Source organism: Balaenoptera acutorostrata, chromosome 4, assembly GCF_949987535.1.
Source record: "Balaenoptera acutorostrata chromosome 4, mBalAcu1.1, whole genome shotgun sequence".
NCBI lineage: Eukaryota > Metazoa > Chordata > Mammalia > Artiodactyla > Balaenopteridae > Balaenoptera > Balaenoptera acutorostrata.
In genome coordinates, this window is record NC_080067.1 from 71,740,028 (window position 1) to 71,764,126 (window position 24,099).

At 41.5% G+C, this 24,099-nt stretch overlaps 1 protein-coding gene and 1 long non-coding RNA gene across 6 annotated transcripts in view; one reads left to right on the forward strand and one right to left on the reverse strand.

Annotated features, from left to right (window-relative positions):
• LPP (LIM domain containing preferred translocation partner in lipoma) overlaps window positions 1–24,099 on the forward strand; it is a 711,048-nt gene that overhangs the window by 494,364 nt on the left and 192,585 nt on the right. The window lies entirely within an intron of this gene.
• Window positions 7,446–23,921, reverse strand: LOC114235655 (uncharacterized). The gene is made up of 3 exons (XR_003621779.2): window positions 23,892–23,921; window positions 23,541–23,621; window positions 7,446–7,784 (listed from the first exon to the last, which is right to left on the reverse strand). It is a non-coding gene; the product is annotated as an uncharacterized LOC114235655 (long non-coding RNA).

Below are 24,099 nucleotides of genomic sequence, written 5' to 3' on the forward strand. Positions count from 1 at the left end.
TAAAGTTCCTTCTCTCATGGAACTTAAATGCTAGAGGGTAGAAAAGGGCAGTTAACACACATACACGCACACACACACACACACACACACACAGGGTTCAATGATATTAAATGCTAGGAAGAAAAACAAAGATTAAGAAGATGGAGTATGGATGCAGTGGGGTAGATTATGGAAGTGCTGTTTTGATTAGGTACATTTGGATTGAGACTTGAATAACGTGTAGGATGTGTATAGGATCTGGGGAAGAGCATGCCAGGCAGAGGGAACAGAAATGCAAGTCTCTGAAGCCCAAGCAGTTTTGAAATATGCAGAACCAAGAAAGGCCAGGTGCCTGGATTGCAACGATGGGGGGGAGTTGCAGGACATGAGATCAGAGAGGCAGCCAAGAACCAGGTGCTGTAGGGTTTTATAAGCCATGGAAGGACTTGGATTTTATGCTAAATGAGTTGAGAAGGCGTAGTGTGTTTTGAGCTGAAGCATGGCATGAGCTGACCAGTTTTGTTTTATTTTTTTAACATCTTTATTGGAGTACAATGGTGTGTTAGTTTCTGCTTTATAACAAAGTGAATCAGCTATACATATATCCCCGTATCTCCTCCCTCTTGCATCTCCCTCCCACCCTCCCTATCCCACCCCTCTAGGTGCTCACAAAGCACGGAGCTGATTTCCCTGTGCTGTGCAGCTGCTTCCCACTGGCTATCTATTTTACATTTGGTAGTGTATATATGTCCATGCCACTCTCCACTTCGTTCCAGCTTACCCTTCCCACTCCCCGTGTCCTCAAGTCCATTCTCTACGTCTGTGTCTTTATTCCTGTCCTGCCCCTAGGTTCATCAGAACCATTTTTTTGTTTTTAGATTCCATATATATGTGTTAGCATACAGTATTTGTTTTTCTCTTTCTGACTTACTTCACTCTGTATGACAGTCTCTAGGTCCATCCACCTCACTCCAAATAACTCAATTTCGTTTCCTTTTATGGCTGAGTAATATTCCATTGTATATATGTGCCACATTGACCCGTTTTTAAATGAATGACTCTGGCTGCTCTGCAGAGAGTAAACTGTAGGGGTAAAGGACAGTAGCAAGAGAGCAGTTAAGAGGCTGTTACCATAGACTGGGCAAGAGGTGATGGTGTCTTGGACTGAGGTGGTAGCTGAGGTGTTCCAATTGTTGTGTGTATATTTCAAAGGTAGAGTTGACAGGATTTGCTACTGGATTGGATGTGGGGCTGGAGAGGCAGAGAGGAGTCAAAGATGTCACCATTTTTCTATGTGAGACTGGCAGAGTGCCTTCTTATTCTGAGCTTCTACAGTATTTTTATAGATGTTTAAGATTACTTACCATTTTACATCTAGTATTACTAGTAATAACTGAGTTTTGGAAAAACTCCGGGACTAAAACCTAGCTAAGGCACACAGACCCTCTGTGTTAAACCTTGTATTACTGTCTTGTCCCTGTACTTGTACACTTCTGCACAGACTGGGGTCCCTTGTATCTTTTGATTTCCCCACATGGTATTATATAGCACAAGGTCTTCTGCATGCAGAGGTGCAATAAATATCTCATGAAAGAGTGAATTAATTTGAATACCCATGTATCATCTATTTTTCAAAAGAGTTGCCTGGTAATCTGCTGCATACCAAACCTAATCTTGCTTCTGAAGTGAAGATAACCTAATTAACATTTTCACTGAGCATGTATATGCACACCCATATGTGTGCATACATGTTTGCATATGTGTATGTGGTTTAAATAAAGGAGATGACTTATTGAAAAGCAATTGAGAGGTAGTTGCATATGTTATTTTTTGGGGAAAAAAACTTCTACTTAATTCTGTGCTGTTCCTTATTTGCATTTTGAAATGTAACTAGTTTAGAGAGGTTGACCCATTCTCTCCAGAAAGCAAGGAGTTTATTTTAGACAAATTACTGGAATAGGTCCCCGCATTCAATGAAATACAGAACCCTTCAGGCTGTAATACCAGAGGTAGCATTTGAATGTAATGTCGACTAATTATTTGACCATAAATGACAGCTCTGAACATTGTGCTGTTTTTGCATCATTTACTGCATTTGTGGGGCATCTAATTATGAAAAAAATAAGTATTCTTCAGTGGTCTCCAGCCACACTGCCGCCGAAGAGCGAGAACGCAGTCTGTGCAAAACATTGTTTAAATAGAAGTGCTTGAAAATCCTCCATTAATCTTCATTTTTGCATTTTGAATGCTTTCCTGCTCACACTTTTGGTATCAAGGGACTGAATGAGTCTGAACTGGCGGTACAAGAATTTAAGTAAGAACTGGGAGGAACAGAAATGAGGAAGCTATTTGCATTCCTGGAAGGCAGGACTCAGGTTTATTATAATCTTTCATGGTACTTCATAAAAGGCAGCCTGTTTTCCAAATGCTGTTTAGGGTGAGCTTTTTGTCTTTAATTTTTAAATTGTTATAAAGGATGTTATTTTTTTTTTTTAAATCACCAATGCAAAACTATATGAAAGAAAAAGTGGAAGGCACCGATAGCAGCCTTCACTCCCCAGGGCTCACCCTGCTGAGTTTGGTACATTGTCTTCTAGGCTCTTGTTTTGTTTTTGTTTAGTTTTTTAATTTTTATACAATATTTAAATGTTACTTTCCATTTACAGTTATTACAAAACATTGGCTATATTCCCTGTGTTGTACAATACATCCTTAACCCTCTCTTACACCCAATAGCTTATACCGCCCACTCCCCCGCCACCCCCCACTGTTAAGCAATAGTTTGTTCTCTACATCTGTGAGTCTGCTTCTTTTTTGTTATGTTCACTAGTTTGTTGTATTTTTTAGATTCCACATGTATGTGATAGAATACAGTATTTGTCTTTGCCTGACTTATTTCACTTAAGCATAATGCTAAGTCCATCCATGGACTGCAGATGGCAAAGTTTTGTTCTTACTTATGGCTGAGTAGTATTCCATTGTGTATATATACCACACCTTCTTTATCCATTCATCTGTGGATGGACACTTAGTTGCTTCCATATCTTGGCCATTGTAAATAATGCTGCTATGAACATCCGGGTGCATGGATCTTTTCAAATTAGTGTTTTTGGTTTTTTCGGATGTATACCCGGGGTGGAATTGCTGAGTCATATGGTAGCTCTATTTTCCGTTTTTTGAGAAACCTCCATACTGTTGTCCACAGGGGCTGCACTTATTTTGTTTTAATATATGCAACTTTTTTGATTAGTTTTGTCTTTGTTCTTGTTATTGTACAGAGATGGTTAAAAGACCCAAGTAAAAATACTATTTGTCTTTTGCCCTTTCTCACATTCAGTGAGTGTGCCTGAGAGTGATTTTACGTGCACCATTTTGTTTCTATTCGCTGCTGCCAACTCACTCCCTGACCCCAGGAACTGCTGGCAGGTGCCTTCCTCCTATTCCATGCCACTGAAATCTGCACCTTCACTGCTCTTGAGTCACCTGTTCTTTCCACAAAAAAATTTTGTTCATTCTCTTCACTGCTTTGACAACACCTTCTAGGGTTGCTCCCTGAACTGTGGCTAAAAGAAAGCATGGAGGCCACGATAGTGAGAGGCCCGCGCACCGCGATGAAGAGTGGCCCCCGCTCGCTGCAACTAGAGAAAACCCTCACACAGAAACGAAGACCCAACACAGCCAAAAATAAATAAATTAATTAATTAATTTAAAAAAAAAAAAAGAAAAAAAGAAAGCATGGCTTCTCTTCTAAATGTCCGGACCCTGAAAGGACAGGAACTGGAAGAATGGAATTGATACAGTGTACGAATTGCTGTAGACTTCATGGCATAAAGTTTAACACAAATTCTATATCTGAGGACAAAACTTGATTTCTTTTTTCATTTGTTCTTTTGTTTTGCTTCCATTCAGCACTCCTTTACTGAGACTCTCCAACTGTCTTAACTGCCATTTGGGACACTAAGATGGAGGCCACATAGTCTGTTTGTTCAAATAGAGGAAATGAAATATCATATAAATAACTTTCCTACAAGGGATGAGAATGCTTAGGAAGGTACACATAAAACAACCTGTGGAGGTTCAAGTGAGAGAAAGCTTATTGCTAGCCAGGAGAAGTTCAACTTCCGCCAAGCAAATTCATGATAAAGAAGGCCCTCTTTTCTTTTTCTCATGTGAGGGCCTCTGTGAGCTTGGTCAGTTTACATCATTTCTTGAATGGCTGAGGGCCCTGCATGTGAAAACAAACAAACAAACAAAAACTATAAAATAGTGTCAAAGAAGGATAAAGACGTGTTCACCCCATCAACATTTATGTAAACTGTTAAATATTTATAATATGGTTTGATAGCATACAGCCTCTATAATTAATGGACATAGCACTTCTGTGATACTTTCCCATTTAAAATTAGGATCTATAATATCGATGATAACTAGATTCATGTTTTCTGTCTCTGAGGATTTTAAGACATCATGGGGGAGAGGTCATTTGGCAGAATTCATTTATCAGCTAAAGATTAATTTCACCCGCTGATCTTGACTGTTCTAGCTCTCCCTGAAGCTATGGTTCTGGACTCTGTGCACCTTCCTGCCCCTCCTGGCATAAAAGAAATGGACCACATTGCTGCTTCTCCACATTGAAGACAAGAAATGAAAACTTAGCATGCCCTGCTGAAACCAGAGCGGGGGTGGTGTATTGGTGGAGTAACTGAAAAGCGGTAAATTGGAATATGGCCAAGACCAACACCCAGTCTCTTGAGGAAAATTAGAGCCTCTTGTTTTTGGGTTTTTTTTTGGTAATTATTTTTTTTTTCTTTGTCTTGCCTTCAGAGAAGGTTGAGTAAGATTCAGTCTCTCCGGGAGATGACTGATGAAATGTACCCCTTGGGTTATTTGCATCTCATTCCTGTAGAGTATAAGGAAGAACATTCCCAACCCATTATAACCATGGGCATGTCATAACAGACACCACCGCTTTCTGGAATATATTATTGAACTCTTGGTTTACCGAATTAGCCTGACAGCCCTCCCTATTGAATTGCCCCATTCTGAGCCGAGCTAGTCATATTTGGCTAAGTGTTTACTTAGTACATTCAGGGACGCTAGGTTTACAAAAATGTGGTTGGAAACTCTTTAACTTTTAATTTTGGCACAAAGGAGTTCCCAGCTTTCAAATTCCTAATAATCTTTCTTCCTACTACTCTTCAATTCATTGTTTCCCAACTTCTTTTCTGTGGACACTTTGGGTGAATTTTTACTATTTTTGCTTGATTTCTTTCCCTTCTTTCTTCTCACTTTTCATTCATTGCAGAAGTGGCTTGGCTTTCCTCCCTCTTTTCCATCCTGTCTTGGATACACAGTAATGCATTTGAATCTTTTAGCATACCACAATATGATTTAGATTAGGAAACTCTTCCTTTGTAAACCTCACTTGGTTTTGTTGATACTGCTGTGCCCAAGTTCTGAGTTAACTTAATACCATACTCTCAGTGAAGGTAAGGAAGGAAAAGTAACATATAATGGGTACCTTGTTTGCAACAGACACTGGGCTAGGCTTCTTCTTATACAGTTTCTCATTTAATCTTCATGGTAACCCTGCTAAGTGTGGGTTACCATTCCACTTTGCAATGTGGAATCTGGAGCTCGGAGATATTAAATATTTTGCCTGAGGGTACATGTCTGAGGTGAACTATGAACCCAAACATCTCTGACTTCAAAGTCCATGCTCTTTCCACCTCATGGAAAACCATACAGAAGATCAAGATGGAAGCTTCAGCGGTTATGACATATCTATTACTTCAAAGTCTATAATCCCAGAGCATGCATCCTGCCTTAGCAACTAGAGATGTGTGAATGAAATATTGGTATTCTGTTGTGTAAGTCATTGACAAAATGACTTTTTGATACCATTCCAATCCCGTTGAAAATAATTATGATTATGTGGGCATCGGAATCAAGAAATATTTTTTTAAGTAAGCCATTTCTACATGCCTAGCATTAGGCTTAGTTATTTGTATAATATAAAAGGAGAAAAATAGTCCTTCTGGATGGTAGATAAAAAGATGGAAGAATTGAAACAATCAAATAACTGGCACTGATTAGGTTCATTTACAAAGATGAGGCAGTGTGTCAAGTCACTTTTTGCTGGGGTATAATGAGAGCCTCGCAGAGGGAGCGTGTGGGTGGGTGTTAAACTGTTTTGAGGAATAATAAGATCTGAATGGGTAGCCTGGGTCTCCATTTCCATCATTTGACTTCCTTCCCTGTTCAAAAACTTCACCAAAACACACGAGTACAAAGCAGGGAAGGAGATTGGGAGAAAGAGGGAGACAATAGCTCCAGCAAATAGGAGAAATATCTTCAAGTCTGTATTTCCTGGTGTATGTATGGCTGTTTGGGTATGAAGAACAACACATCACAAAGTGGTGGTGGTAAAATCGGCTAAGTTTAGAAGCCAAGTATACCAAGTTTAGTTCCAGTCCTACCGTCAGGTTACTGTCATTGTATAACCTCTCAGCTCCCCAGTGTCCTCCTGGAATTGTAGGGATTAGGCTGGATGGTCACAAAGTTCTAATTCAGCTCTAGCATTTAATGATTTTACAATTCTTAGTGTGCTTTGATTGCCCACTGCAGTATAGGGACATATATTAACTACTTTAGTATGCATCAAAAGAGGTGTGTTCTTTCTCCTTGAAAATGTTAAAGGCTGACCTTGTTATAGAAAAACATTCTGGAATCACGCTTTCAATATTCTTAATTTTCAGATTTCCTTTTTGTACCTTAATGTCTCTGCTGCTGTGTTCCTCTTTCTTATAATAGACACTAGTTTTTAAGTTTTGGTGTTCTTCCCTTTTACATTGGAAGCCAGTTTTAAGTTTTGATGAGTGAAATCCCCTTATTTATTAATGAGAAAGAGTACTAGGGGTGAAAGATTACTCATCTCTAATTCAGAATTTGAGATAGGCTGGATAAAAAGATAATATTTTTGAGAAGAAAGCATTAGAAAAGGGAACATGCTGGAGAAAAAGTAAGTAGCAGTCACTACCATATTCTAGTGGACTCCGACCCTTGAATATTTGTCTGTTCATGGAATGTTCTTGATAAAATCCTGCCTTATACTTTTTGAGAGGATACACCAAATTGTTGAAACAGCTACACTTTATCCCAAGGGCAGGTTGTAGTGACTCTCAATTAAGTGTTTTCACTCACCTGCTCTGTTTCCCCACCTCTTAGGTAATTTGAAGTGGGTATAGGACAGGCCATTAGCACTGACGTTGAGTCCAGGGCTGGACTTCAGAGCAGGATTAATGCGTCTCAAAGTAACCCTTGAGTTTTCTAACTCTGTCCAGAGGTTACACTGTGAAGGATTTAAAACAAAAACAACAAAAATGTGTTCTCCATTCTTTTTTTTTTAATAAATTTATTTATATTTATTTTATTTTTTTATTTATTTTATTTTTGGCTGCGTTGGGTCTTCGTTGCTGCACACGGGCTTTCTCTAGTTGTGGTGAGCGGGGGCTACTCTTCATTGCGGTGCATGGACTTCTCATTGCAGTGGCTTCTCTCATTGTGGAGCACGGACTCTAGGTGCATGGGCTTCAGTAGTTGTGGCGTGCGGGCTCAGTAGTTGTGGCTCTCAGGCTCTAGAGCGCAGGCTCAGTAGTTGTGGCACACGGGCTTAGTTGCTCCACGGCATGTGGGATCTTCACGGACCAGGGATCAAACCCCTGTCCCCTGCATTGGCAGGCAGATTCTTAATCACTGTGCCACCAGGGAAGCCCCTTCTCCATTCTTTATCATATGTCTTTGTGCTTAACAGAGGAAAAAATACATGTTCTGTATCAGACAAATGATGACAGGGCAAAATCTTCATCAATACCTACAGTTCCTTCTCAATTAGAAAATGAAAACCCCTCTCTTGTATTTAAGACCACTGTAGCCTCTTAGACAGATATTTATGCAGAAGGCAGGAAATGTCATGAAAGCAGATAGACCCTAAGGTGGTTCCTAATTATCCCCACCTCCTGGTATTCATGCCTTTGTGTATGGCACTGCCCTTGAGAGTGGACAGGACTTGTGACTTGCTTCTAACCAATAGAATAAAGCAAAGGTGATGGCATGTACAAGATTACTCATACAGGATTGTGCTTCATGAGACTGTAATATCTGTCCTACAAGGAGGCTCTCTCCCTTGATGGCTTTGAAGAAACAAGCTGCTGTGTTGTAAGCTGCCGTATGGAGGGGACCATGTGACAAGGAGTTCAGGGCAGCCAGTAGCTAAAAGAAACTGAAGCCTTCAGTCCAGCAGCCTGCAGGAACTAAATGTTGCCCACAACCATATTAACTTGAAAGCAGATCCTTCCGCAGTTGAACTTAATGGTGAGACCACAACCCTGGCAGACACCTTGCTTGCAGCTTGTGAGACCCTGAGGCAGAGGACCCAGCTAAGCCACGTTGGTACTCAGGACCCACAGAAACTGAGACCATAAATGTATGTTGTTTCACTCCACTACGTTTTTATCAGTATGCAGCAATAGTTAATACAATCATGTTATTTTTAGAATCCACCATTTTCTTCATCTTTCATTCTCTTCAGACTAGTTACTAAGTGAAAGTGGCTTGTTACCCCATCTTCAGAATCATTGAAGGTATTTTATTTAGGAATTGACTTATCTTTGACTTTGTGTTGGTCTTAAATGTGCTCCTCAGTTTCCGGTATCTCTTCAAATGAGATGTCCCTTGTCTATGTGTTATAACGAAGTTGGATAAGGTTGAAAATCATTGATACATCCTTGCTGAATCCAGTTGAATTATATGAAGATGAGTTTCTCTGAGAGCTGTTTTTAAATCTTTCTGAGCCATAGGTGGTATATCAGAACTTTTCCTAGTGGAAAATGGGGTGTGGAGATCATTCTTTGAGCTTCTCTGTCATCTGCATTCTAGTGAAATTCAGTTAAAAATCACAAGAATAGGAGCCTTAAAATGAAACTACCATTTTACAAGGTCACTGTTGAGCCTGAAGAATGTTAGGGAAGTGGGGCAGGCACTCAAACTGGCCAAATGAAGGATGTGTCTTGGGCTTCCCTGGTGGCGCAGTGGTTAAGAATCCACCTGCCAATGCAGGGGACACGGGTTCGAGCCCTGGTCTGGGAAGATCCCACATGCCGCAGAGCAACTAAGCCCGTGAGCCACAACTACTGAGCCTGCGCGTCTGGAGCCTGTGCTCCGCAACAAGAGAGGCCGCGGCAGTGAGAGGCCCGCGCACCGCGATGAAGAGTGGCCCCTGCTCGCCGCAGCTGGAGAAAGCCCTCGCACAGAGGCGAGGACCCAACACAGCCAAAAATAAATATAAAATAAATAAATTAATTAAAGAAACGTTTAAAAAAAATTAAAAAAAAAAAAAAAGAAGGATGTGTCTGTATCAGAGCCGCCTCTTTTCACCTCCCGCGGGCCTAGGTGACCTCCAGGTGTAGTTTGCTGGAAGACAGAGGCTTGACAGTTTGGAAATGACAGAGGATCCTAATACTCCTAATACTCTGAAACAAGATGTAGCCCTGGAGTAACCCCAGTGTGGCCCCAGTGTGGTCATGCCTCTTCTGACTTACATGGGAAATTACCAAACCCTCAACTAAGCTCTCTATCATTTCTTTATTCACCCAACCAAATGGAAGATAAAGAGCTATTTGGAAAGTTCCCGGAAACACTACTTCATACTTCTTTCCTTGTAACACTCATCACATCATTCTAGCTCCTGTTCCAGTATCAGCAGAGCCCCTCTTCGTGGAGCTTCCATTTCCGTCATGGTCCTGCGTTACAACATGTTTCCCTCAATTTTGAATGAATGAGTGAAAAAGGAAATGAATGAGCAGATAAGTATGCTTGAATGTTAATAAGACAAACCACTTTCTTCTTCCCGTGAGGGACATTACATTTGGTATAGCTACATATAGCTCAGATTTATTTTATGAGTTAAAAAGCATTTTGTTAAACTATTTCTAAAACATTCTGAATAGGTCACCCAAAAGAATATGGGGAAATCAATTGGACTGTAACTTAACCAAGAAAGTATTGATTATCTTCTGGGTTCAGAATACGGTATACAATTCTGCATTACTAGTTAGCAGAGAACTCCTAAGGCTTATGAAGACTTTCCCAAGGACACAACGCTCAAAAATAGCAGGGAAGAGATATAAATCCTAGTCTTGCCGATTCCAAACTTTATACTCTTTCCTTTATGCACAGACATATATTTAGCTAACATTTTCTATGCATCCACTATGTCCCATGTACCATGTGAGATACGATGAGGGAATACAGATAAATAAGGCCTAGATCTTGCCCTTATAAGGAAAAAGATAATTAAGGAAGTGAAAATTCTGAGTTTTGTGGAAAGAAAGAAAAAGATGCACAAAAAGAAGGCCAGGCTCAAGTGAGTGCAGTTAGATTATAAATCTGCTGATGTAGGTGGGTAACTTGACGTTTCTGAGAACTGTTTCCTCATGTGAAAAATGGGAGCTAATAAGCTGCTTTACAGATTGGTTGGGAAGATTGAATGAGAAGACATGGGGAGTGGCTGGCATTGAACAGACAATCCATAGTAGGAGTAGCAAAGTGAGCTTTGGGGTATGTTTGGTAGAGAGGCCCCTGACTAAGGGAGGAGTGGTGCTGGACAGAAGAAGCCATGTGGGATGGTAACTCAGTGACCTGGGCTCCAGCCACCCAGCAGCGTGTGACTGTGGGCCAAGGCTTAGACACCTCAGACTCCTCAGGTGTAAAATGGAGATCATTGGAAGGCCCACCTCACAGGGTGGTTAGAAAACATGCAGATAACAACACAGGTGTGACTGTAAATCATGAAAATCTATGGGAAAGTTCACTTATTATTTTTTTTACTATTAGGAATATAATAGGAGCCACCTTCTTTAAGATTGTGCCCTTTCACCTGTTTGTAAAATCCTGGCTATTACCGTGTCCACTCTAGCCAAGCAAATGCACATTTCAGTATTTGTGATTATCTTGCTTTAGTTTGCCGAGACTTTGAATACGTGTGTGTGTGTGTGTGTGTGTGAAAAATATTTGGCCTCAGTGGAGAATTGGTGCATTTCTGTGTACTCATGAATGTATTATATACACGCTCTGTATAGCCACTTTGTACCTTACACTTGACTTTTCCACAAAGCTTAAGCTTTCTCCTCTAACAGAGACAAAATTAGTAGTAATAATAATAATGTAAGCAGTTGTAATGGCTTATTTTGAAAACCTTATTCAAATACATTTCATATTTCTCTCCGTCCGTAGAGGCCATTCTAAGCATTTGAAACCTCTTGATGACTCAAGGTCATCATCATGACCATCTATTATTGACTCTGCTGTAATGCAGGAATTTGTCTCTCCTGTCCCCTCAGGCTGTCAGCTGCCATTTCTGCTGTCACTGCGCTGCCTCTCACAGTCTTTCCCACCACCTTCTAATGTTTACTGGTTCTAATCTCCTCTGGTATGAGGAAGCGGCAGCAAAATGGTCATTAGAATTGTTGGTGAATCTGAGCCAATAAGCACTGAATGCTCATTGCTCCCAGAGGAGCATCCATCAGAGGAAAGAATCATTCTATTCTGGCATTTTTTAAATTTTTTGTTTATTTATTTTTAACATCTTTATTGGAATATAATTGCTTTACAATAGTGTGTTAGCTTCTGCTTTATAATAAAGTGAATCAGCTATACATATACATATATCCCCATATCCCCTCCCTCTTGCGTCTCCCTCCCACCCTCCCTATCCCTCCCCTCTAGGTGGTCACAAAGCACCGAGCTGATCTCCCTGTGCTATGCGGCTGCTTCCCACTAGCTATCTATTTTACATTTGGTAGTGTATATATGTCCATGCCACTCTCTCACTTTGTCCCAGCTTACCCTTCCCCCTCCCCATATCCTCAATTGAGTTCTCTACGTCTGCGTCTTTATTCCTGTCCTGCCCCTAGGTTCATGAGAACCATTTTTTTTTTTTCAGATTCCATATATATGTGTTAGCATACCGTATTTGTTTTTCTCTTTCTGACTTACTTCACTCTGTATGACAGACGCTGGGTCCATCCACCTCACTCCAAATAATTCAATTTCGTTTCCTTTTATGGCTGAGTAATATTCCACTGTATATATGTGCCACATCTTCTTTATCCATTCATCTGTCAATGGACACTTAGGTTGCTTCCATGTCCTGGCTATTGTAAATAGTGCTGCAGTGAACATTGTGGTACATGACTCTTTTTGGATTATGGTTTTCTCAGGGTATATGCTCAGTAGTGGGATTACTGGGTCATATTGTAGTTCTATTTTTAGTTTTTTAAGGAACCTCCATACTGTTCTCCATAGTGGCTGTACCAATTGACATTCCCACCAACAGTGCAAGAGGGTTCTCTTTTCTCCACACCCTCTCCAGCATTTATTGTTTGTAGATTTTTTGATGATGGCCATTCTGACTGGTGTGAGGTAATACCTCATTGTAGTTTTGATTTGCATTTCTCTAATGATTAGTGATGTGGAGCATCTTTTCATGCATTTGTTGCCCATCTGCATATCTTCTTTGGAGAAATGTCTATTTAGGTCTTCTGCCCATTTTTGAATTGGGTTGTTTGTTTTTTTGATATTGAGCTGCATGAGCTGCTTGTATATTTTGGAGATTAATCCTTTGTCAGTTGCTTCATTTGCAAAAATTTTCTCCCATTCTGAGGGTTGTCTTTTCATCTTGTTTATGGTTTCCTTTGCTGTGCAAAAGCTTTGAAGTTTCATTAGGTCCCATTTGTTTATTTTTGTTTTTATTTCCATTTCTCTAGGAGGTGGGTCAAAAAGTATCTTGCTGTGATATATGTCCAAGACTGTTCTTCCTATGTTTTCCTCTAAGAATTTTATAGTGTCTGGCCTTACATTTAGGTCTTTAATCCTTTTTGAGTTTATTTTGGTGTATGGTGTTGGAGAGTGTTCTAATTTCATTCTTTTCCATGTAGCTGTCCAGTTTTCCCAGCACCACTTATTGAAGAGACTGTCTTTTCTCCATTGTATATTCTTGCCTCCTTTATCAAAGGAGGTGACTATATGTGCTTGGGTTTATCTCTGGGCTTTCTATCCTGTTGCATTGATCTATATTTCTTTTTTTGCACCAGTACTATACTGTCTTGATATTGTAGCTTTGTTGTATAGTCTGAAGTCTGGGAGCCTGATTCCTCCAGCTCTGTTTTTCTTTCTCAAGATTGCTTTGGCTATTCGGGGTCTTTTGTGTTTCCTTACAAATTGTGAAATTTTTCGTTCCAGTTCTGTGAAAAATGCCATTGGTAGTTTGATAGGGATCTGGCATTTTTTTCAAATTGCTATTTTACAAACACAGAGCTGAGTCTGCTCCTCCTGCTGCTTCTTCTTCATCATCATCATCTTTTTCTTTTCTTTTCCATTTCTCAGGGAAATGGGAAATGTAGGCTCTGACTATATGCTTCCTTACCCTCTGCTCAGATTTTGTTCTGCAGTCGTAACAATTAGAGGAGTGTTTCTAAATTGGATCACAGCTGATTGTCTCAGTTCACTGTGGCTTTAAGAACAAGCTAATTTGAAGCCACATACTGTTGGCAGCTTTCATCCATTTATTTGGACTATCAAGCAAGAATGCTCACAATCTTTCAAATGAAAGAAGACATCTTTATTTCCAGTTCACACCCTTCATAATAAGAAGGGTATTTGAAATCAAGCCAAAAAGCATAACTTAGTTCTCTAACTTCATATTACAGATGCTTGCAGTAATGGAAGAACACTTCCTTACTACCCGGCCTTATCCCCAAATCAGCAGCAGAAAATGACGGTGACACATTCAGACTCAAACAGCAGCAAGAAAAAAAAGAATCATTTGCTTCAATTTATAGGAAAGGCCTCAGCTTTCCTGAAAGTGTAACTTTAGGAAGTAAGTAGAGATACAGACCCAATAGAGGAAGATGCCTTTACTTATCATTTTACTTAGAAGTCATGTGTGAAAGGATCATTGTGTCATTATTACTGAAAAGGAGCCTGTGTAATAGTTACCCAAACTTTGAAATTAGGGAAAAATCTCATTATGAAACACAGATCTCGTCTTACTCTGGTTAAGGCCAGAACTTAGAGGCTGGAGAACTAAGTTTCCCAGCAGAAGTGAGGACTTCCTGTTACAGAGAAAATGTTGCTGAGAACATTAAGTGGGCTGATTCTCCACGGTGGGGTGCTGACTGTTCCCCATTGCATCTTCCCAAGTTCATTTCCCGTTACATCCTGGGAGACAGCCAGCGTCACAAGTCCATGTTAGGACACACTCCTATTGCTCCCTCCTTCCTTTCTGCCTGGGACAGCCCTCCCCACCCCAGGCTCTGCCTCCCCCTCGCCTCCAGGAGGTACTTCCTGAGCTGTTGCCTTCCCAAGCGCAAGTGATCTCTCTGGGGGAAATCTCCAAGGCATTAGACCTACTCTTCTCTGAGATCGCTTTGATCACGATGTACCTACAACGATGGTAACTTACATAATGCCTTATCTTTATGCCATCTGCAAGCTTCCTGAGGGCAGGAGCTGCTTCTAATTTATCTGCTTCCCTTATGAACCTGCACCCTGATGCAATTCTCAAAGTATGCTTTTAACCAATATTTATGGAAGGAAGGGAGAGAAGGGAGGGAAGGTGGGAAAGATGAAAAGAAGGATATATTACAACTATAGAAAGCATATATCTAGGGCCCTAATGTAATAATGCTAAATAATACTTTTGACTTGTATGCCATTTTTACCACGTACGGGTTTTCACTGTATTTTCATAGCATTCATCACTATCCTAATATTGTGTGCATGGGTGTGTAGTGTCTATCTGCATGTGTATCTTTTTAATATGTGTGTATATTGCTCCTCTCTCTCTCTCTCTCTCTCTGACACACACACACACACACACACACACACACACACACACGTTGTGTGCACCCACAAGCATAAGCTCTCTGAGGGCAAGGACATTGTTGTGTTCATGACTATATCCCCAGCTACTTGAACAGTGCCTGACAAAGAGGGGAAGCTCAATAAATATTTGTTAGATGAATGAATGAAGGTATTAACTCTTTGGTCATCCAAACCTTGTGAGGTGAATACAACACCATGCTTGTCTTCCTGTTTTGCAGGTAGCAAACCTAAAGCCTCGAGACCACTCAAGGTCACATAGCTAGTCATGGGCACAACCAAGACTTGAACTCAGATTTTCTATTTCCGTATCCTTTCCCTTCTGTCTTCTGGGAATTGGCTATATTAGTAGCAAAGCAAGAAAAGTCACACAAGGAAAATTTGTTTCCAAATTTAAATGCATGATGCGTACACAAGAAATTACTGACTTTTCAATCCAATGATAACACAGATTGTGTGATTTTTTGGGGAGGAAAAGCCTTTCTTTTCCATCCTCTTGCCTTTATTAGCATATGTGTCAGTGTATGCACACATACACACACACACACACCCCCCACAGCTCTCAGCTTGTACTTTTCCAGTCCTTGTTAATTCCTCTTGTAGGCTCTCCCTGCCCTGATAGCACCAGTACCTGTCAGGGCTGTTGCTTAGTCAGGCCAAGGCCAAGTGACATGCAGCAGGGTTTGTTATGGTCCCTTTGGCAAGTGCAAAGGGCTTGAAGGAAGCAGCAGAGCAGGCATTTCAGGAGTAGAACTAGGCTGGGCTGTTGTCAAAAGTTTATGTTCGCCCTAATTGTAGCTCACATTGGCAAACACAGTAAACATCCATGCAAATTACTAAGTTGTACTGAGTGTCCAAGGATGTCAATAATCACCATGAAATCTGAATGAAATATCATGTTTTGCTGAAACAGAAGCCAGGTATCGCGTGCCGTCTCCCCCTATAATTGCAGACAGATTTGGTGCATACACACCAGCCAGGAAAGGACACCCCTTAAGGCCCTGATGCATGGAAGGACCTGGAGACATTAGGCAGCAAATTGAGGTGTAGCAACAGTCACTTTCTATTCTCAGGCACCGCTCTGTTTTGCTTTTATCTTAAAACAGGATGACTACAAAGAGGAATAAGGTATACAGTGATACAGGCTCCTACACTGAAGTACAAGAGAAAACAAGCGTTTGCTTATATCCGAAGCCTGTGAGGGGAGAGATGAGTCAGTAAAAAAACTGTACAAAGGAGATCTTAAGTCACAGACTCTGTGGCAGTGGCAGTGAGTAGCCCATGAGCTCCCCAAGGCCTCTTTCCTTATTCACTCAGACAGATCATAATGGGGTGAAAGGCATGTCTACACATTCATGAGTCTGATTCTCCATTAGACCGTGAGTCAGGCTGTAGTCCATGAACTTGGGGTGCTCGGTGTAGGTAGGACTCATTTCTTTCCCTTTTCCTTTCTCATAAGTGACTCAGGAGACTCACTGGAGACCCATGTGAGCGTCTCATCCTGGAATTAGCACCGTGGAAGTGCATGTCCTCTGAGCTTACTGGATTCACCCAATGAAGCACGCCTCTCCTTTGGTTTCACCTCCTGTATGTGGTTTGCAGAGGTGGGCTGTTTGGGTTTCCCACCCATCCACGACTGGAAGTTTCTGTTTCCACATTTTGGCTGCCAGTTCTATATTTGGTCCAAATCCTGCTTTTTGCCTGGTTTCCTAGGGAAACAGCTTGTCAAACTGCTGTGTTTTTGGTCCATCTGCCTTGCCCGCTTGCGTTTTTGATTGTGCACTCTGATTATTTCCTAATCTGACAGAAAGGCACAAGGTGTGAAATGAGGGAAAACTCTTGAAATTTCTTAAAAACAAGTTTATGAAAATGAATGGTCAGTTAGGAAATCACGGTTGGGGAGGTAGGGAGGGCAGTTTGTGTTTATGTGTTTCTAGTTGTCTATATGTTTACAGAAGTAAGCCAGTGTAAGTGAACAATAGGAGGGTCGAGAAATCTTATTCTACTGATGCAAAGATATTACATATAAAATATCAGTGTAGATACAGTAACACCCCTGTAAGGACTATCCAGTCAGAAGTATCAGCTATGACGTAGTTAAAGAAATACTAGACTCGAAGTCAGGAAACCTGAGTCTTTATGTCATTTTAATCTCAGGCTGGATCTTTTCATCAGCACAAGCACCTCATTTTACTTTTGGAATTAAGACCCCTTGTGCTGAAGATACTGCCCAGCAAGCTGCATTTATTAAGGAAATGTGCATTCTTTTCCAGTTTTTATACTCCAGCTCAGACACTTTGATCATAGAGTGATATAACCAATGTCACTGCAATGAGTTGATATTCTATCAGTAAACAGTCTAGCCCCAGCCAAATACTTGTGTATTTTAGGCTTTTTAAAATTTTGAAGTCATCCTGAAGCTCTGGTATACAGGTATCATGGTATATCAGGCCCTAGGGGCAAAAGGTTGAGGACCATTAACCTAGATGATTTCTAAAATCTTCTACAGGTTCTTAGGTTAAACTCTCTCCCAAACTCTTTTGGGGAGTGAAAGCTGGCAGAGAAGGAGAAGGAAGTATGTCTTCTCAAGTATGGAACGCCTATGTTCACCTTACCCAGGGAGTTCTGTCAGCGGGCCTAAGGTCTGCCAGGTTCTTGCATGTTCCCAAGATAGTTCTGGCTTCCTGAAGTCATAGATGAGCCAGGTTCTTCCCTGTGGTTCATGGGTAGACTGTTTGGGGGGAGCAGGTGTCCAGGTCACATTCCAGAACATCACCACACACCTAGTGTTAGAAACGGAGCCCTCAGCAGATAGAAGCTGTTGTTTCGTTTAATTACTTTTCAAGATGCCATTACCAGAAATTTTATGTAAATACATATTTTATTCCCCGAGGTGTGCTAACATGAGACCAAAATTATACAGCACTGAAAAGAAAACAGAAATTCCTTCTTACTAGTTTTCTCTGTGTGCTATTGGGAAGATGCTATAGGATAACGAAGGTGCTCAATCTTAGCCAAAGCCTCTTGCTTTGCTACTCGGTTTGCAGAATCATAGGAATGTGGCATTGATATTCATTAGTTCAACACAATTCATTTCAATGAACATTTACTGTTTGCCTTCTCTGGGTCAGGTGCTGGGTCCATGCTGTGAAAGTATGGACACTACTAATGCCGAAACAAACACTTAAGAGTCCCTATAATGTGCTAAAAGCATGTAATGTACACTACTGGCTAGACAGTAATTGGTGCCTCAGAGGAGGTACTTATTCATTTATCAAGTACTTATATTGCACTTATTACGTGTCAAGCACTGTTCTATTTATTAACTCATGTCATCCTCAAAACAGCCCATTGAAATGTGAGCGCTGTGATTATCTCCGTTTTGCACTGATGCACAGAGAGGGTAAGTCATCTGCTCAGAGTCACACAGTTAATAGCAGTGGGTCCAGGCAGTAGGCTCTGGTGTGTGTGCTCATAAGCACTATGCTATGCTTTGAGAGGTTAGAGGAAGAAGAAATTGCTTTGGGTTCAGGATCAAGGAATGAGGCATCTGAAGTAGGATGTGAAGGCAAGTAGCACTGACCCTACAGGGGATGTTTGGGACTGTCTGGCTCTTGGCATTCATGACAGTGGACATAACATGGGCGGTAGCCTTGAGGTGGAAAATGGCCTCTGTGGTTGTGTGGAAAGAATAGTAATTTCATTTGTCTGCGTGAGGCCACTAGGCAATTATAGGTCTAAGACCAGCATGGCAAGCAGAGCACACCTGTGTCTGCTGCAGCACTCTGCTCAAGGTAGAGAAGCTAACTGCTAATACCTGCCGTCCTGAGAGAGAACACCCTCAGATGCATAAACCCGATTAAGCAAGCTGGACCACTTCCCTAAAAGGTATTCACCTCTCTGTTGGTGAAGCAAGCTTTCCAAATTCAACCCATTTGCTTTAGTACAACCCATGTCCCACCGGAGCCAAGGAATTCTGAGTTGTAGACATTTTTCTTGCTCCCTTGGTCAACCTTCTCTACCCTTCTTAAATAATTTCTGGGTCACCCCTTCCTAGGTAGGGATGAGTCTCCACTGAGAAAAGGAGAAACCAGGAGTAAAGAGCCCCCTGAAGGGGGTGCCCTTTAGCAGGGCAAAGTGCTGAGGAAAGCTTCTTTGCCCGCCTGGGCATCAGTTCCAATGGCTCACACACAGCTGCAGCTCTTCTCCCTTCTCCACGGTGCTGGCTTTATCAACCAGCAAGACGAACCCACTGCCTGGGAGCTGCACAGCTCCCTTTTTCAGATGCCTCTTGAAATCTCTTGGAAAAACATTTGCTATCACAGCCTGTGCTGAGTTTAGCTGCCATGCTTAGCTTATCACCTATGCTGAAAAATTTTCTTAATTTAACAACCGATTTTCCTCTAAAGGTTCTCTTTCCTCTACCAACTACCACCTCTCTTTTCTTCACTCAGTTTGGCCATTATTTAGGCCAGTGTCATAGGTATTATTAGGCACACAAACAGGTCCAAAGGATGACTTCTTACTCTTGGAGCCAAACGTGGACATACTGAGAGCTACATTTTCCCTCCATCTTTGTGAAGACAGTGATGCAGTCAGGATATCACCATGGCCTAATGTGTATAATTACAGGCTTTGAAGGCAGGCAGCCCTGGGCCAGAGTGTGTTATGCATAGTTCACCTCACCGAGCCTCAGTTTCCTCATCTGTATAATGGGGATATTATCTGTACTTGCCTCACGGGGGTTTTTGGATTAAATGCAATAATCTATATAAAATACTTAGCCCAGTGCCTGCACACTCTCAGTGTCCAGTAAATGTAGGCATTATTAATACTGATAACAACATGAAGGATGAATCATACCAGTCAAAGTACCAGCTCTTCCTCTGGATGGTTTTATTTTATGTGGCCACGGGCCTATACGAAAGGCAGTGATGATAAGGAGAAGGTATAGAAAGTTCTAGCCTCCTTTAAACTAAGTTGAGTGGCTCCAACTTTTCCCCACAGCCGTTCTTGCAACTCTTACCCTGACTGATGGCTCTGGGGAGAAATCTAATGGGCACCATGGATGCAGGAGGGATAGAGGATTCCCATGAGGAATGCCAGGCAGTAAAAAAAGAGAGAAGTTAACTTGGTATATGACTTCCAGTGTTTAAACTAGCACTTGTTCTTGTCCCCATTTGCTGGTCAGAATTATCTGGGGAGCCTTGTAAACACACCAGTTCCTGAACTTCATCCCCAGAGATACTGATTTAATTGTTCTTGGGTGGGGAGTGGGCATTATTATTTTTTAAGCTCCCCAAGCTATTCCAATGGGCAGCCAGGCTTCAGAACCCATGACTTGGAGGATGGGGGAACCGAGGGAGGAAATGGAAATGCGCTGACGGCAACCACGAGAAGAATCAGTGTGAGACAGACTCAACAAGTGCTCAGGGAGCTGGAGCTTTGCTCCTGCTCCATCGCTTATCTCTGGGCCACATTTGCAGGCAGTACAAAGAAAGCAGGGGTAGGGGGACGTCAACATCAAGGATGTGAAAGTTGCGTCTAATCTTCAAATAGATAGTAAGCAGGGGCTTTAGGACTCTTGCTTGGGGACCGGCAAAGGCACCTGGTATGTGCGTGCCGAGGTGAAGTATATGTACTGATGTGAGCGCCTCAATGTCAGGCTCTCTGAAAGGACAGATTTTCTTAATTTTGCTTGCTGTCAAAATAATAAAGGAATTCTGTGGCTTTCTTACGAGTCTTTAGATTTATATGCTTGGTTACAGCTTATCCCTTTTCTCCGTGCTTTCTCATTTCCAGTTTCCAAATTATGGGAAATCATCTAGTTCAGTTCCAGCTGCCTCATGTTAGAGATGAGCAAACTGAGTGATGCCTGACATCTCACAGTCCTGTAGGAAGAGATCTCTTGTCTCCTCGGGCAGTGCACCATGGTCTACTCAATACGGGGTTCAAGGATGGAAGGGCTAACTTAGGAATGTCTCCAACTTTCTCCTACTCCTGTTTTCTTGACCAAAGCCTGGACTGTTCCCATGCCATCCTGGCTAACCATGTGTCTTATTTTCAAAGACGACTGAAGTTTCTTCCTTTTGAAAACACAGTTCTTACCTTAACTGCCCTAGGCACCACCGCAGAAGAACCATGACCTTGCTGAGAGCCACTGCATGCCAGATGAGACTCAATTTTCCCTGAGTACTTAGGAGAGGAAAAACAATAATGCATATGATGGGCTTTTGGCCCTGCACCCAGATCCTTGAGGAGAAGATACAGTTTGCCACAGCTTATATTCTGATTTAAAGAAAAATGTTTTGTTCTGCTGTCACTTGTCTAATTAATAGTAAAAAAAAAAAAAAAAAAGGACTGAATTTTTCCTATGCAATGTCATCCAGCCGTTGAGATTTTAGAGTTAGATGGCCCAAATCCATTTGTCTTCTGTGAAGCTTCCTAACGGATAAATCTAACCCTGGTGTTCACAAGGCATTATTATATTCAGGGCTCATACATAGCACTGATCGTTCCCTTCTCATATTTGTGTGTCCATTCAGTGAACATTTGTTGACTGCCACCTCCATGGCCAGGTGGTTGGAGGTTAGGGAAGTGGAGCACAGGGCATATGGAAGGGCATGAATAGTGAAAGTTGAGGCTATGAAGGCAGGGCTGCAAAGAACTTTGTAAAGTAATTCTCAGGGGGTTGGCAAAGCGCACCCAGCAGAGGTGTGTGAGAACAGAGGAGTGGTGTAAGTGGATTTGTATCTTAAGAGAGAGAACATCTGATTATGGTTTATCCATTCAGCAGACACTAAATAAACACCTTCTGCATGGCAGACACCACGCTTGGCTCTGAAGATACAAGAAAGAATAAAAAATGGTCCTTGCCCTCAAGGAGCTCACAGTCTATTGAGTTGCCTTTCTGACTTTCCCACTAGATTGTGAGCTCCTGGAGGGCAGGCACTTTTGTTCAACTGAAAAAAAGTGCAAGTTTCAGAGTTAAACCTGGATTACAATCCCAGCTCTATTATTTTTATTGTATGCACCTCAGTTCACTGATCCGTAAATCAGGGCTCTTAGTGCCTGCCTCACTGAGGATGTGGAAAGATGAAATGAGAAGATAGGATGCGCTTGACACAGCAGGAGCTTTGTAATCTGTTTCTTTCTGTATCACAGTGCCTGGCCTGTGGTAGGCTTCAGGAAGTATACTTCTGCTGTCTGGCTGGTTGGAAGGCCTGTGTACTCTGGTGCCTGTAGGTTGGGGGGGATTTCAGCCTAGGATCTGTAGCTGGCAGATCTCTTCTCTGCTTGGGCAGTGATCAAGTTGCTTACTCCCGGCTGTGAGCTGCAGTCGGGACTGTATCGCCTTCTGGATCCTCAGTCCCTGAATCCCAGGCGTGCATCTTGTAAAAGTCAGAAGCAAAGTCAAAGGAAAATGATGAAATTTTCTCTCTGGCCAAAATGCTATCACTTCATCAAGGGCAACAGAACTTCTTGGCAGGAGAAGTTGATTTGCCTGTGCTTATAATTGTATTCGCAAGTGACTGAGTCCTTCTCACAGTGGCTTAAAGGGGTGGTGTTGGCTGTCCCTGGTCTTTGTCTGACATTCTGTTGTTTTCACATTTTCACAATTCATGATGTTACTCATTCCTAATAAAATCTCTCTGAAGTCCATATGGTCGGAATTTGAACACTTTACTGTATTCATTCAGTCGCCAAGGAGATTGAGACCCACAAAAGTTAACTGACTTGCCCAAAGTCATAAAGCTCCTCGTGCTGTGTGTTTGTAAGAGGTTTGCTGTTACATCAGAGAAACTGTGAGGAAAGATACTAGTACTTTTTTGTCTGGTTAACACATGATGGTATGTCAGGAGATCTGGGTTCGTTTTTTGGCTCAGTGAGTGAGCACAGGCAACGCAGAATGGGGTTCTTAATATTGATATGCTTCTCTGACCTGTGAAATCACTGTCTCTCTTTCCCTGACTGATCACAAGGTAAATCTATTCCCTCATAGACCATGTCTTCAATATATTGACCATATTTACATTTGACAAACTCTTAAAGATTTCTATAATGCTTCCAAGGGTAATTATCTTCAAACCTACTCTGTGAAGTATAGGTAGAACCCACTTGGTCCAGAATAAGGTCTAGGGAGATCAGGTGACATATGCTAGGTCATGTGACTAGTATGTGGCAGATTTAGGGCTGAAATCCTAGTCCTCTGGCTCTGACTCTGGTATTTGTTATAGTATCTGACATCTCAGCCTCCATCTGACCTCCTTGCTGTTTGCTGTGGGTTAGGCTTTCCCTTTGGAAGTTAGAACTTGGCAAAGCTAAACTGACAAGCTTCTAAGTTTGCCATAGTAATGCAGGTGTGATATACCCTTCGAAGTGAAAAATATGTGGCTTTCAAGGGACTGCTCCACTTGTTTAAAGAGAAGTTTTCGTTTATTTCCCAATTTTACCTCCAATTTTTTTTAACATTCCGCAAAATGTTCCAAGTTTCTTTAATCTACAAGTTGGAAGTGAGAGGTTGGCCTAATTTCTATGTTCCCTTTGAGCACAAGCAATAACACATCTTAAAGGGTGATAAATAGCAGTGTGAAATATAGATGGGTTCTATAAATACTCACCGAAATCCCTGTAGTCAGAGCCAGGTAGAATACGAGAATAGTCACGGCATTCTTCTCTCCTTCGCCATCCTCCTCCCTCTTCTAGAGGTAGTTTCGTGGTTAAGAACACAAACACTAGAGTCAGACAGTCCAGGATTTGAGTCTTGGCTCTCCCGGTACTACCTGCAAGACTGTAGACAATCTATCTAACCTTCCGGGGCCTCTGTTTTCCTCATTTGGAGAAAGAGGTCTAATGCTATTCCATGTGATTTGTAGAACATTGATTTAGTACAATGCCTGCACATTTTTAGTTGGTAATTATGGTTACCTCTTATCACTGTGTTTATCTTCATCCAAGACCCTTTTTCTTACCCTTTAGGATACGTCTATCCGTGTCTTTTCCATAGAGAAGAAATAGTATCAGCTACATTTAACGTCAGTTTATGCTACTGTGTCATGGGGTGTTTTGCATTTCTAATTTTATCTTCACCTTTCTAATCAAAGTGCTGACTAATGCAGTATCTGCCACCTTGTGCCAGCTCAGTAAATATGATTTGGATTAATAAATTTTAATTTTAAC